Raw genomic sequence first — 15,602 nt, 5'->3', positions numbered from 1 at the left:
GTTACACCTCATTTCACAAAACCTATGGAAGACATTAAGTGAGGACTTACTGTACATTTTAAAACCGAGGTCACATTCAGACTGCTTATCTAGAGCTCTGCTGCCTCTTAGCTTTGCCAATCTTATGCTAGCATAAGCCAAGGCAAGCCACCCACAAGCTCTTTTCTGTAGCTGCCAAAATGACCTCCCAAAATTCAGGGACTTGGAGTCATTAAGGGTTATCAGGCCAAGCTTTGTGCATAATAACACAAAACTGGAACCAATCCAAAAGCCCAGCCACAGGGGGTGGACCAAATCTCTCAGCACTTCTGCACAATAGAATATGATGTCGCTATAAAAAAAGAATGCGTGTACCAGCAGAGGATGCTGGTCATGGTTCTTCTCTCTGATCTCATCTCCTGCCCAGGCCCAGGCCAGAATATCATGGCCATGCAGCTGTGAACTGGGCAAAGGTTAATTTGGCCAATTGAAGCCATTTATTACCTGAAAGATAAGGAAAGAGAAACCAGGGCTTATAAAACAATAAACTTGACCACCAAATGCAAGATAACACCCTATAAGAGGCAAAGCAAACCACACATTCTCATATCAGGTGTACCTTTTATTTATTTTTCTAAGGGGGTGAACTTTGTTGGGCCAACAGATAGCAAGGTAAACCTCTAAACCTAATTAAAATCAACATTGCTTATCTAGCTACACTCCTATAAATGATACAAAATACATACATATTTAAGACCCAGAGACAAAATGATCAAAGTGATTCTATAGAAATTCTTAACTAGCTCCGATGAGCCACCATCCGTTTGATTTAAAAGACCAACCAAATTAAAAAAAAATTGAGGGTAAGAAACATTTTATTTTTGCTAAATAAGAACATTAAAAACAATAACAGTTACAGCCCACTATCACTATTATTTCATAAAACATTTTATGGACTTTTTTTTTTTTTTTTTTTTTTTTTTTTTTAAGGAGAAGGTTCCCATCTCAAAAGCAAGGGAGGCCAGTTAATTGAATAGGTTCAACTTCATAAAAACTTACTCCTCTATCCTTATTTTCCTCACTTTGTTCCAAATGGATGCAAACTGCACAAACCGACCTGGTCTGAAGATGCTGTGGGAACCACAGTGTCAGCCGCGCTGGGGGCTGCTCTCTGGATAGCTTTTGATAGGAGCTGGAGGGCAGATGATTTACAAATGGTTAGAATCTCTGATATTGGTCTGAAGTCTGAATTTTCCGAGTTGCTGATTGCAGGCAGAGCCACATATGCTGAAAAACAGAGGACTTTGACTTCTATAAAAGTTTATTTCATACTGTACAGCTCGGTCAGGTGCAAACGCAAGTGAGAAATGCTGGCTCATGTGCCTTCTTGTTTTCTCTTAATCACTTTTAAAAAAATTAAACTCTAGTCAAGTATAGAGAATAAAAGAGCAAATATTAGCAAATACTAATCCTTTTCATATTAATTTAAGATTTGTGTTTATTTTACCCAGGAAATGAAACGTTACTGGTAAAACTGGAGCTCTCTACGCCCCTCCCCAATCCACCTTCCCACCGACGTCCCCCTTCTTCTCTGTCCGGAAACCACCACTATCATGAATTTGGTGTGGGACTTTCAGGTCATACTGTTTATACTTTGACCACTGGAAGGGGCTGAATTGTGTCCCCGGAAAAAGATATGTTGAAATCTTAGACTGTGACCTTATTTGGTAATAGAATCTTTACACAGGTAATAAAGTTAAAATGAGGTCATTAGGCCTGGCCAGCGTGGCTCAGTGGTTGAGCGATTACCTATGGACCAGGAGGTCACAGTTCGATTCCAGGTTGGGGCGCAAGCCTGGGTAGTGGGCTCTATCCCCAGTGTGGGGCATGCAGGAGGCAGCCAATCAATGATTCTCTCTCACCATTGATATTTCTCTCTCTCTCCCCCTCTCCCTTCCTCTCTGAAATAAGTAAATATATATATCTATAATAATAAAAGCGTGATATGCTATTAGACCGGACGACCTTCTGGATGAAGCCGGGGCTGCGAGGGAAGCCTGGGTCCCGGGTGACAGAAAGAAACAGTGCCAGCAGCCAGGGGAAGGAGGGCCTACTCTTGCAGGAATTTCGTGGATCGGGCCTCTAAAATATATATATATATATATACCCATTGTATACCATAAGCGCCTATAGACGCAAGCAGCAGACCTCCCCCACACGCCGCCACGCGTGTCTATAGCCGCAAACCTCACATATCAACTCTGGTCGCCCAATTTTAAAATCAGACTTGTTAAGTGACATCTCTGGGTTTGTAAAGAAAATTATGGTAACTTAAATTCGTAAATATTCCAGCGCATATTGAAGAAATGGGGATGGTTTCCATTTTGGATGGGTGGCAGTTAACTGATTAAAAATGAGGTCATGAGGATGAGCCCTAATCCAATATGACTGATGTCCTTATGGAAAAGGGAAATGTGGACACAGACGTGCACGGAGGTAGGAATGTGTGAACGGACATTGGGAGGACACCGTGTGAAGACAGGAGTTATCCTGCCACAAGACAAGGAGAGTCCGGGGCTACCAGAAATTGGAAGAGGCAAGTAAGGATCCTTCCTCTACAGGCGTCAGAGGGACCATTACCCGCTCAACACCTTGTGTTCAGACTTCCAGCCTCCAGAACTGTGAGACAATACGTTTTGGTTATGTCAGCCACCCAGGCGGTGGTACCTTGTTACAGCAGCCCCAGGAAACGAGTGAAGGCACATATGTGTGTCAATACGTGACAATACTGTCGCTTCACGCATAAAGGCTGTGTCTATGGCTATTTCATATCCTACATATTTTCTGCAACTTGCCTTTTTTAAAAAACATAAAATTGGCTTTGCGATCTCTCCATGTTGGTAGTTCTAGTAACTACGGCTAGTTACTAGAAGTTTGTTCATCTTAATGGCTGTGCACTATTCCATTATATGACCAGCATATTTAGTGCTTCTCCTACTGATGGACATTTAGGCCGTTTCCCATTTTTCACTATTAAATGATCAGAGTGCATCCCAGCTGCCATCTCTTTGTGTTCATGAAAAAAAAAAACTTCTCCAAGGAAGAGACCTGGAAGTGGTTTTGCCAGGTTGTTTGGTTTCCGTGTTTTCAGTTCCTAAGGACGATGGGCCCCAAGACGTCGTACTAATTCCTAACAGCTACAGATAAGTAGCGTATTCATTTTCACATTGTCACCTCAGAAGGATAACCAGGAATAGTCCCCAAACTGACCTTTTCTCCTTTTCTCTGGATTACACTCGGTCAGTATCAAATGCAGCTTGCAAAAAGGCAAGTGTAAGACGCTAATATAGGAAAACAAAGCCAGCAGGATTAGCTTCCGTTAAACTAGGTGTTTCTTTCTCAGCAGTACTGCCATTTGGGGCCAGATAATTCTCTGCTGTGGGGCTGTCCTGTGCATCATCGTATGTTTAGCAGCAGCGCTGGTCTCTGCCTACAGGTGCCAGCAGCACCCTCCTCAAGTTGTGACAACCAGCTAGGGCCAGGCACTGCCAAATGTCTTCAGGAGACAAAATCACCACTTCCCCCACCCACTCTGTGTTTGACAATGACCAGTTAACTGACATGAACAGGAGAGGTCCAGAAGGGCTTGTCCAACTCTCTAAGTCAATGATGTGAAGAAAATTTATAGAAAAAATAAAAAAGGAAGGGAATCAGATGGGAGACTTTCTCATTAAAGAGAAAGAAGTGGACATTTTGGATGAAAGTGAGATCTAAGTTAGGAAGTGAAATAGACAGAGTAAGGAAATGTGTACTTTTGAGGCATAAATTCTACTGCTTACTCTGAGCCAGGTATGGAGCAATGTATGCACATACTTGCCCAGAATCTGCACTCGATTCAGCGCGAGGGACTCTTCATGCTCCCATTACATGGATGAGGAAATTGAGGTTTAGAGGACTTGGTAACTTCTCCAAATTTCACAGATAGTAGGCAGGGCAAGGACTTTAACATAATTTTCTTAACTACACTTGACCATCTCCCACATACTAGTAGACTGACTTCCTCACTTTTTAATTTACTTATTTAGTTACTTACATCATTCAAACAATCCATGAAGATTGCTCAAGTAGAAGGGGAAATGGAGGCAGAGTTTTTCTCCCCCGTTAAAGATAGATAACAGAAATATCACAATTTTGATCCAGGAGGAAAAAAAAAAAGGCTTTTTTGCATAAAAAAACAAAACAAAGAAAAGAAAACAATGAGCCCTCGCCGGTTTGGCTCAGTGGATAGAACGTTGGCCTGTGGACCGAAGGGACCCGTGTTTGATTCAGGTCAAGGACATGTACTTCGATTGTAGGCTCCGGGCCTTGATCGGAGCTCATGTAGGAGGCAACAATCAATGTGCTTCTCTCACATCAATATTTCTCTCTATCTTTCCCTCTCTCTTCTACTCTCTCTAAAAACCAATGGGAAAATATCCTTGGGTGAGGGTTAAAAAAAGAAAAAGAAAAACAATGAACAAAGTGGTGTAAAAAGAGGCAAGAATTGGCATAACGACAGACACATAGACCAGTGGACGAGACCAGAGAATCCAGAAATAAACCCTCTTCTAAAGGGTCAAACGATTTTCTACAAGGCTGTCAAGACCATTCAATGGGGAAAGAACAGCTTTTTCAACAAACGGTGTTGGGAAAACTGCACATCTATGCGTAGAAGACTGGAGTTGGTCTCGTACCCTACACCGTATACAAGATTTAACTGAAAATGGATCCAAAGCCTAAAAAAGTAAGACTTAAAACTATAAAACTCTTAGAAGAAAACGGGGCAAAAGATTCATGACATTGAATTTAGCAGTGATTTCTTAGATGTTGAAAAAAGCACAGGCAGCAAAAGTCAAAGTAGACAAATTGGACTATATCAAAATTTGTGCATTAAAGGACATAATCAAAAGAGTGAAAAGGCAACACATGGAATGGGAGGAAATAATTCCAAATCACATATCTGATCACGGGTTAGTATCCAGAAGATAGAAAGAACTCCTATGATGCAGCCACAAAAAAACCCCCCACAAGTGACCAGATGAAAAACTGGGCAAAGGACTTGAATAGACATTTCCCCAAAGAAGATAATCAAATGGCCAACAAGTATATGAAATGGTGCTCAACATCACTAATTATTAAGACATTCAAATCTAAACCACAATGAGATATCACCGCATATCCATTAGGATGGCCAATATGGAAAACCCCCCACAGAAAATAAGAACTGTTAGTAAACATGTGAACAATTTGCAACCTTTGTGCACTATTGGTGGGAATGTAAAATGGTACAGCCACAATGGGAAACAATATGGTGGTTCCTCAAATAATTAAAAATAGAATTGCCACACGATTCAGCATTCCTACTTCTGGGTATATATCCAAAAGTATCAAAAGCATGGTTTCAAAGAGATTTACAAAAAAACAAAAAGTGAAAGAAACTCAAGTGTTCATCTATGGACGAATGGATAAACAAAATTGGTGTAGCCACACAATGGATTATTATTCATTCTTATAAAGGCATGAAATTATTGTGTGTGTCGGGGGAGGGGGGAGTGGGTAGAGGTGGAAGAGGATATAGAGGGGATAAATGGTGATGGAAAAAATAAAATAAAAATTTTACATTCTTAAAAAAGGAATGAAATTCTGACACAGGATACAACATGGTTAAACCTTAGGGACATTATGCTAAGTGAAATAAGCCAGTCAGATAAAGACAGAAAGTGTATGACTCCAGTTGTGTGAGTTATCTAGAGTAGTTAGACGCACAGAAATACAAAACAGGGAGTTGTTTAATAGGTATAGAGTTTCAGTTTTGCAAGATAAAAAAGGTCTGGAGATTGGTTGCATAACGATGCGAAAGTACTTAACACTACTGAACTGCACACTTAAAAATGGTTAAGATGATAAATATAATGTTATGTATATTTTACTACAATTTAAAAAAGAACAGTATGCCAGAACCGGTTTGGCTCAGTGGATAGAGCGTCGGCCTGCGGACTAAAGGGTCCCGGGTTCGATTCCGGTCTAGGGCATGTACCTTGGTTGCAGGCACATCCCCAGTGGGGGGCGTGCAAGAGGCAGCTGATCGATGTTTCTCTCTCATTGATGTTTCTGGCTCTCTATCCCTCTCCCTTCCTCTCTGTAAAAAAATCAATAAATTGAAAAAAAATTTAAAAAAAAAGAACAGTAAAGGCAAAAAAGGAGACAAGAATTTTTCCAAATTGCAGTAATTTAAACATGAAACCCAGTTTTTAAAAATTTTAGAGTAAAACACAAGCACGGTGGGGGGAAAAGGGAAGAGAAAAAGCTGAGATAAGCTGACTATGTGAATGGTTTTTTTGCTCAATCCCCAAATAAGTTATGCAGGCTTTAAAATAAGTCAAAATTTGCTGTAATCAAAACGTATTGAGTTTTTGAACTGTCCCATTTACTTAAAGCCTCAAAACAAGCACAATAAAGCCATCACTGAAATGTTTAACATGACATCCATCACAGCAATACAAGGAAAATAAAAACCCAACTGCCCTGAACACTTTTCCAACCCCACCTGCACTTGACAAAGACAGCTGACGTAATTGAGTGGGTGTGTCTGTGTTCCAGTTTATGGACACCAAAACTTAAATGTCACAATTTTCACGTGTCATTAATTATTATTCTTTTGTCAATAATTTAAAAACATTTTTTAAAAAACACTCTTAGGTTAAAGGCCACATTTGAGCGTCATAGCATAGTTTGCCAACCCCTGCACTAAAACACTGGGCTGTATTCCTGAGTGATGGCCTTTGCACATGTTGTTCCCTCTGCCTAAAATGCTTTCCCCTCCATTCTTGGTGTGGCTAACTTCTCTTTCACAGAGGGGCATCTTACCCCAACCCCCCGCCACACACACACACACACACACACACACACACACACATCTAAATAGTTCCCTTGAAGGTCTCTTTGTATCATCTTGCCCTTTTCCCAAAGGACTTAATTATGTACTAACTAGAGGCCCAGTGCATGGATTCATGCACCAGTGGGGTCCCTCGGCCTGGCCTGCACCCTCTCGCAATCTGGGACCCCTCAGGGGATGTCAGACTGCTGGTTTTGGCCCGATCCCCACAGGCCAGGCCAAGGGACCCCACCAGTGCAGGAATCATGCATTGGGCCTCTAGTATGCATATAAGATAGTTGGTTAATCTCTTCCCCCCCTCCCCCCCTTCCCTCTGAGATTCATCAGTCTGTTCCATGTTTCCATGCCTGTGCCTTAAGCGTCTGCCCCCTGGTGGTCAGTGCATGTCATAGCTACTGGTTGAAAGGTCGAATGGTCACTTAGGCTTGTATATATATGGATAACTTGTAATTATATACTAACTTGGTGTACATATTGTTCAATATTTATCCTCCACCAGACTGAAAGCTCTGTAAGGGCAGGGGTTATTCTATGTTGCTCACTTTATCCCCAGCATCTAATACCATGCCTGACGTGTAGAAGGCACTCAGCCTTGTTGAATGAATGAATGAATGAATGAATGAATGTTGTCCCACAAAGTTCTCATTCATCTCATCCATCACCTGGAGTCCATCTTGGTGGCGGCCACCCTCAGCCAGCGGGAAGGGAAATAAACCTACACTGGCATCAGCTGGACTACTCTGGGGGGAGCGGAAAAGGGAAGGGAGGGGTTACTCATGCCTGGATCCATATTTGGCACAAATACAGCCCATAAACTGAAGGTTCCAAACAAGTTCAGGGATTCTTGCAAGGATCATTTCCCTGGTAGAAAATAACAAAGAATTTCCCAGGGATAGTTCCTTCTTTTTAAATTTTCATTCAATATTTCAAATTAACAACCAGGGAAAGTCTCCGTTGGTGCTATTAACTTTTTAGCACCTCTCTGAATTTGCCATAGTCTCTTTATCCACAAAGATGGAGCAAGGCTCCAAGCTCAGAACTTCTTCAGGCCACAACATAGGACTAGAACTTAACTATTTCATTTTTAAAATAGCATACAGTGAAATATTTTTGGTGCATAGTTCTATGAATTTGAACACATGCATAACGACCCCTACAATAAGGTTACAGAGCAGTTTCATCCCCCCAAGCTCCCTCGGGCCACCCCTCTAAAATCAACCCCTCCTCCCACCCTTTGCCCATCACTGATCCTACAGTTTTGCCTTTTCCAAAATGTCCCATAAATGGAATTGCACAGAATGTAGCTTCTCACACTCAGCACAATTTAGCTGGAATTTAATAACACAGTTTGGTTTGAACTATATGTATGTATGCATATAAATATATAGTCACCTATATTTATAAGCTAGTGGTACAAGTTTCCCATTTAATAATGACATCAGTTTCCTTTTAAAACAAATCTATTAGGTAAAAAAGAATAGATAAACATTACTATGCATGGCAAGAAAAGGGGAAAAGATTATGAAAGTAGAATGCAAATTACTAAATTTGGGGAAACAATGGACATTATACAATAAGGCATCCGCATCCTTGCCCTCTTTCCCCAACACACACACACACACACACACACACACACACACACACTACCAGTCTATGCTTCTAAGAATTCCTGAAAAGGAAGAGAAAATATTTTTTTTTTCTTTTGAGCCAAAAGAAATGGCTCATCCCAGACATCTCTTTTCAACGAAGCTTTCATCACCACAGCTCTGGAAGCCTCGATTCCTTCCTCCTGATCTCAGAAAGTCATTTCCAACACAAAGGCTACTACACGTCCCCGAGAGGTTGCCCAGGCACCAGGCCATCCCACACAAACACACCTACATTTCAGCAGAGACCCAGGTTTGGTTTGCAAAGACTTCGTTGTTCCTTCTGGATTTGTCATGTTAGCTTAACGATTAGTCGGGCTTTCATCATCCATGCCACTACAAACAAACGCCTTAAATCCTTTACCTGCCGTGTATGATATTTAGAACAAGGAAATAAAGGCAATGTTTATAAAGGCAACAGTTTCTGAAAAGCATGTGAGGGCATAACCTCTAATCACCCATTTAACAAAACCCTCCCATAACGACACGCTTGTCAATGCATGGCCCACAGAGCTTTCCAGAGCGTGCTTCCGCCTCTCACCCAGGCACATCCGTCGACATAGGTTTGGACCCTTCTAAACTAAGGTCTGTGTGTGCAAGAACCAATATCAAAGCTATGAATAGGAGCTGAAAAATCTAAATAAAATAAAATGGGTATGTCTTCTTGTTCTCTCTCTGTGTTTTCCCTTCACCAAGGAATTTACTACGCTTTGAAGATATTTACTTAATTCACAAGGAAAGAGAGTTGTATTTTATGAATGCAAGAGGAATATAGATTGTAGCTGGTTAAGCGCATGAGAAAGTGTCAGAGGCTGAAAAAGAAACATGAACTTTAAGCCCATGAAGGGCACCACCCAGGCACGGCAAAGATACAGAGAATGGTCTAATGTGCTCAGGAGCCCTCCTGCCCCCTTCCCACGGTTCCTGTGCTCAGAATCCTGCCAGGAGCAGTGAAAACCGATAAACCTTAAAGCCCTCTGTGTCTAGGCATTCTCACCTTTAAAATATATATATTTTTTATTTATTTCAGAGAGAGAAAGGGAGAGATTGAAACATCAATGATGAGAGAGGATCATTGATTGGCTGCCTCCTGCACACCCCAAAGCTGGGGAACAAGCCCACAGCCCAGGCATGTGCCCTGACCGGGAATGGAGCTGTGACCTCCTGGTTCATAGATCGACCCTCAACCACTGAGCCACGCCAGCCAGGCTAGAACCTTAATTCTTAATCAGACTAATTCAATTCCCCATAATATAATAGTCCTTATATTGCCTATTTAAACACACATATAACACAACCTAAGTATTATTGGTTTTGATTTGCAGACAGAAAAACAAAAGCACAAACCAAGGATGACAAAACAACTAATATGTACGTGCCAGCCACTGCTATGGGGACCTCACAGGTGTTAGCCCATTAAATCATTACCATAGGTGCTATTATTACCCTTGTTTTACTGAGAAGGATACTGAGGCACAGAAAGGCTAAGCAACTTGGCCAGGAAACACAGCCAGTAAGAAGTGGAGCTTGGTTATAAAACCAGGTAAACTGATTCCAAAATTGGCATCATTGTGCTTTATCGTTTCCAAAGACATAAAGTAACTCACTGGAAGTTAAACGGCTTGTCCACATCCAGGGCTAGAACCTAGGTCCACAGAACTCCAAATCCCGCCTGCCTTCATTGAGCCACAGGACAAATTTGATTCGTCCTTGATGGGTCACAAAACAAATTTCTTGAAATGGTTCAGGGGGAAGGAACAAAATGCTAAAAATCCTATCGTATTCAGAACATATAAACAACAACAACAAAAAAAACCCCTCCAATCTGCTTCAAGATGGTAGCCTGAGCCTGCCTTCCGAAAGTCTCAGTGAAGTTACAGAAAAGGTACACAACCGGGAATAAATCCATTAACAACGTAAAGAACAAGACTAGAGATGACCATGACTTTCCAAAATTCAGAAAGTGAGTGGATGCATGGATGGATAAGCCAGGGTGGAGGAAACTGCAGATCAGAAGGGGCACCAGGGGAGACAGGCAGAGGTGGGACATTCCACCCGGCCCAGTGCCAGGGAGGTGCCAGGCACAGGCAGGCAGGTAAGGGTTGGCTGCACAGGCTGGGCAGCAACAATGAGCATATTTAACCTCAACAAGCAGGCTGCTTCCACTCTGGGACCTGCAGGGTGCCCTTTGATTTTAGGGTGAACACCGTGTAGCAAAGAATGTAACCTTATCCAAAGAGAGGTCTGGGCTTTGCCCTCAGCTACGGGGAGGCCATCCCCAAGCCCGAAAAGTTCTGAGGAAAAATGACTCTTAATTGAAGATCCTGTGCTCAGCCAAACTCCGTTGAAAAATTGCTTGAGATTAAGCGGAAACAAGACAAAAAGACACTGGAAAGAAATCTCAACAGCGCTGAAAAGCAGTCGGTGCAAGTTATGCCATCTCACAGGGGATGAGCAAGAGCCTGAGAATAGTTTTTCTATTGCTTTTCAGAGAAAGTGGAAGGGAGGTAGAGGATTGAAGATCCTGTGCTCAGCCAAACTCCGTTGAAAAATTGCTTGAGATTAAGCGGAAACAAGACAAAAAGACACTGGAAAGAAATCTCAACAGCGCTGAAAAGCAGTCGGTGCAAGTTATGCCATCTCACAGGGGATGAGCAAGAGCCTGAGAATAGTTTTTCTATTGCTTTTCAGAGAAAGTGGAAGGGAGGTAGGGGGTGAGGGGGAGAGGGAAGAGAGAGAGAAAGAGAGAGAGAGAGAGAAACATTGATGTGAAAGAGACACATCAACCAACTGGTTGCCTTCCCCACATGCTCCGACAGGGGGTAGGGAGCGAACTCACCAGCCAGGTACGTGCCCTTGACTAGGAATCAAACCCACAATCCTCTGGTGCATGGGCTGATGCTCTGACCACTGTGCAACACTGGCCAGGGCCACATTCACATCTTGATGTTGGTCATCTTTTTGCTCATGATAGGTAAATATGATGTTAAACTTGGCAAGTTTCTAGATTCGGTGTCATTGGCATCAGGGCTAACAGTAGGGATACCAAAAACCCCAGTAATCAAGATAAATAGTTTAAAGCAATATTTTTAAAAGTAGAAAATAACACAAAAATCCATGATGAACCGAAATGTCCACATTTTCAATAAAGACCGGATCAAGATGACTGATTTATCCTTTTGCTCCAATTTGGCTTAGCTCCATGCTGACTGGCAGGCAGGACCCCAAAATCCAGGTGTTTGTGAGTCTCACGCTGCCAGGTACTGTCATCCCACCTTGGGAATGACATTCTTGTGGCAAATAAAATCATTTTCCTTCCCCGACCTCGTCTCACGTTGAGAACTTTCCTGCGATTGTAAGATTTATAAAGCAAGTCTCTGTCTCCGTTGGAAAGCCACTAGTTTGCATTTATTGGGGGTGCTGATACAGGCCAGGTTGGGAACCGTAACCATGGGCCTACAATTCTCTTAAGTGATACCCACCCAGATTCAAATGCCATAGGAAACGGAATTAGTTTGTTCTGGTAAAAACACAGAAATCTCACCCCGCTCCTTATTTCTTCCCCGATGATTAAGGAGTGTCCTTCCTAGAAATGACCTACCTAACGATTAGCATTCCCTCAGCTGGGATTTCCACTCTAGGAAATAACCTGAGCTGTAAAATAGCCCTATCTCCCACCACCATTCCAGGAACTCCTGGCAAACATTCAGTGACTCACCGCGCTTTAAAAAAGATGTTCAAACCTCGAACCTGATGACTCTGTGTCCTCCCAGAGTAATAAAGCATAAAGACAGGACCATTTACCCAGAACTTCCTTGAGCGCTAGGCCGGTGCTATGCCCTCTCATGTGCTATGCCTTCCCACGCATTAGCAACTGAACCCTCAAGCAACTTTATGGAAAGGATTTACTACCCCCACTTTATAATGATTACAATGAGGCCCAGAGAGGTTAAGCCATTTGTCCAAAGTCACAAGGCTTAAACAGAGGCAGAATGGGATTCCAATCCCTGCCTCTCTGAACGGTGATCATCACCATCAATAGCTTGGTTATCAGAGGAAGAAAAGGAGTATGAGGAGAAGAGGAGGAGTTAAAGGGAAAATGTATCGAGTGCTTACAGTGCACCATATTTTCTTATTAGCTCTAATATCCACCTGTGCAAGTGGGTGCTCTGAGCATACTGCCCATTCTGCAGACAAGCAAACTGAGGCCAGAAAAATACAGTAACTCACAGTTAGGACTCAGGGAAGTCCAGATTCTGATTCAGGCAGACAGCTGTAGAGCTTTCTCTTCAAGCCAACACACGCTCCTTTGCCTGCGACTTCCCCACAGTCATTCTTTCCTCTAACAAATATTTATCGTGCATTTTTCTGTTCCTGGCATCTGGTGATTAGCTACAGGACAGCCCCCATTTTTGCTCTCCTTCCATGACACATTCACACGGGCTCCCCATCATTTCTGTGTCTCCCCCCGCAAAGTACCCTCTCTTACCTGTGGGAACACGCAGGCATTTCCTCTCCACTCTGCAGAGGTAGTGGGTCCTCTTTTATTACTGAGTTAGTCTTATTCTGCCTTAAACACAGCCCTGTTTAATCTTAGTCACGTGGCTGGGCTCCCAGGGAGGGGACGTTTACGAGCTCCTGACCATTTTATGCCACCCTGGTTATCATGTCTCCCTTTGCCGGCCAATGAATAACTGGGTCTCACCCATTAAACGCAGGTCAGTCCTCGACCCCCAACATCATGGCTGCTCCATGGCCTCTGTGTCTCGGGTTAGAGGAGAAGAAGCCCTAGCTCAGGGACCAAATTGTGCATTTCTTTCTTCCTGAACTTCTCATGAATATTCTTTGGCATCAGTGCAGTAAGAGAACAAAGTCCTTTCTAGAAAATACTTTTATTTCTTGGATACCATAAGGAAGTAAGTCATATTGTGGGGTGTGTGTTTTCTTTTTCCCCACAGGGAGGGAGGTGGAGTGGAAAGAGACTATCCTTCTATTTATTCACTAAAGCATTTTTTCTAGAACATGATGCTCCACAAGACACCCTCAGGCACTGGCCAATTTGTTCTGCAGACTTAGCCCCGGGGGCAACATTCAGACCTTACAGGTTTAACTTCACAATTATGATGGCATCCTTTCCAGGAATAAAAGGACAGTCAGCGGCCCTAGCCGGTTCGGCTCAGTGGATAGAGCATCGGCCCGTAGACTGAAGGGTCCCAGGTTTGGTTCTGGTCAAGGGTACATACCCCGGTTGCAGGCTGGATCCCCAGTAAGGGGGTGTGCAGGAGGCAGCCGATCAATGATTCTCTCCCATCATTGATGTTTCTATTTCTCTCTCCTTCTTCCTTCCTCTCTGAAATCAATTAAAAATAAATAAACAAACAAATAAATTGAAAAAAGGACAGGCAGCATGGAACCAGCCACAGTTCAAGGCAGGCTGATTTAATCATATCCTGACTAGCACTTTACGACTATAAAGTATTGTGGCTTATGACACAAAATTCGCCCTACAAACTGTAATTACATGTTTCTTTCTTTGTCTGCAGGTGGAGTGTAAATTGGTGAGTGAGGTAGCTTCTGGAGTGAGAACGAAGAGAGAGATTTTTTTCAATATTTGCCAGCCATCTCTTGGATTTTATACCGTGCAGAGGTGTAACATTCAAAAAATAAATTAAATTTTGGGAAAATTTACTGCTGTGAATCACACACAGTTTGGATAGCATGATCTCGTTTTTTAAGACAAATTTTAAAAATCTATATTAGTATGTCTGGAGGGAGAACTCAAAATATACATGAAAATCAAAACAATGATTATCACCAGAGGATGAAATTGCAGAGCTTCTCACATCCTCTGCAAATATTCTTATAAGACATACATTTGTTTTTCTTTTTATTTATTGATTTGAGAGAGAGAGAGGGGTAGGGATTGAACCCACAATCTTGGTGTATGGAGATGATGCTCTAACCAACTGAGCTACCTGGCCAGGGCTATAGGCATAATCTTTTTTTTTTTTAAATATATTTCTTTATTGATTTCAGAGAGGAAGGGAGAAGGAGAGAGAGATAGAAACATCAATGATGAGAGAGAATCATTGATCGGCTGCCTCCTGCACACCCCCTACTGGGGATCGAGCCTGCAACCCAGGCATGTGCCCTTGGCCAGAATCGAACCTGGGACCCATCGGTCCGCAGGCTGACGCTCTATGCACTGAGCCAAGCCGGCTAGGGCTAGGCATAATCTTTTAAAGTAACTTGTACATGCACAATGTTTTTAATCAGATAATAGAAAAGAACTAGGCTTCCTTGACCTTGGCACCATGTTCTTAGAAACCTTTGCGCCCGTGAGAGCTAAGTGGAGGAAGCAGTGAATGGGCAGGCTGAAGCGCAGAAGAAGAAAGACGAGGCCAAGGTCCAACCATTAGCTTGTGCACCATGGAAATCACTGGGGCAGAAATGAGGGAAGCCAGAGGCCTGGGGCCCTGGTACAAATTATTGGAATGCATGCCTAGTGTCGAGAACTTTCAGCCGATCTACAACATACATCGCCATCTGATCTCGGCAACCACCTTTTGAGAGACCCACCTCGCTCATACAAAACAGTTCCTTTTGGTCCCTTGCCCTGGACCTGTGACATTCTGCACTAGTTCTGTTCTCAGTTGTGGTTGAATGCAATGTGTACAATAAATCATCTCTTCTGTCTCAGCTGAAGAGAAAAGAAAAAAGAAAAAGAACTAGTTCCAAGGTCACTGGGGAACTAAAGTTTTGGAAGTAAAGCAGAGAGCCTGGCCAAGTATCTCAGGTGGTCAGAGCGTAGTCTGGATGCGCGGAGGTTGTGGGTTCAACTACTGGTCAGGGCACATATAAGAATCAGGCAAAAATTGCATAAATAAATGGAACAACAAACCCATCTCTCTCTCTCTCTCTCTCTCTCTCTCTCTCTCTCTCTCTTTCTTTCTCTCTTTCAAAAAAAAAATCAATTTATAAAAACAGAAGAAGAGAGAGAACTTTCTGGCAGCAGATGTTGGGAGCCCCAGACATGGGAAACA

At 42.7% G+C, this 15,602-nt stretch overlaps 1 protein-coding gene across 3 annotated transcripts in view; it reads right to left on the bottom strand.

Annotated features, from left to right (window-relative positions):
* The window catches only part of TMC5 (transmembrane channel-like 5), a 65,339-nt gene extending 50,113 nt beyond the window's left edge, over positions 1–15,226 (bottom strand). For 2 of the 3 annotated variants that reach the window (XM_014544426.1, XM_014544428.1), the window contains exon 1: positions 15,139–15,226. The gene's annotated coding sequence lies outside the window, so the exon portion shown is untranslated. Of the gene's footprint in view, positions 1–1,096; positions 1,148–15,138 lie in introns of those variants that run through there. The other variant, XM_014544427.1, reaches the window with a different exon arrangement.
* Positions 15,227–15,602: the final 376 nt, after the last annotated feature.

This window comes from Myotis brandtii, unplaced genomic scaffold, assembly GCF_000412655.1.
Source record: "Myotis brandtii unplaced genomic scaffold, ASM41265v1 scaffold363, whole genome shotgun sequence".
Classification (NCBI taxonomy): domain Eukaryota; kingdom Metazoa; phylum Chordata; class Mammalia; order Chiroptera; family Vespertilionidae; genus Myotis; species Myotis brandtii.
This window is presented reverse-complemented; position numbering and strand designations above follow the sequence as displayed.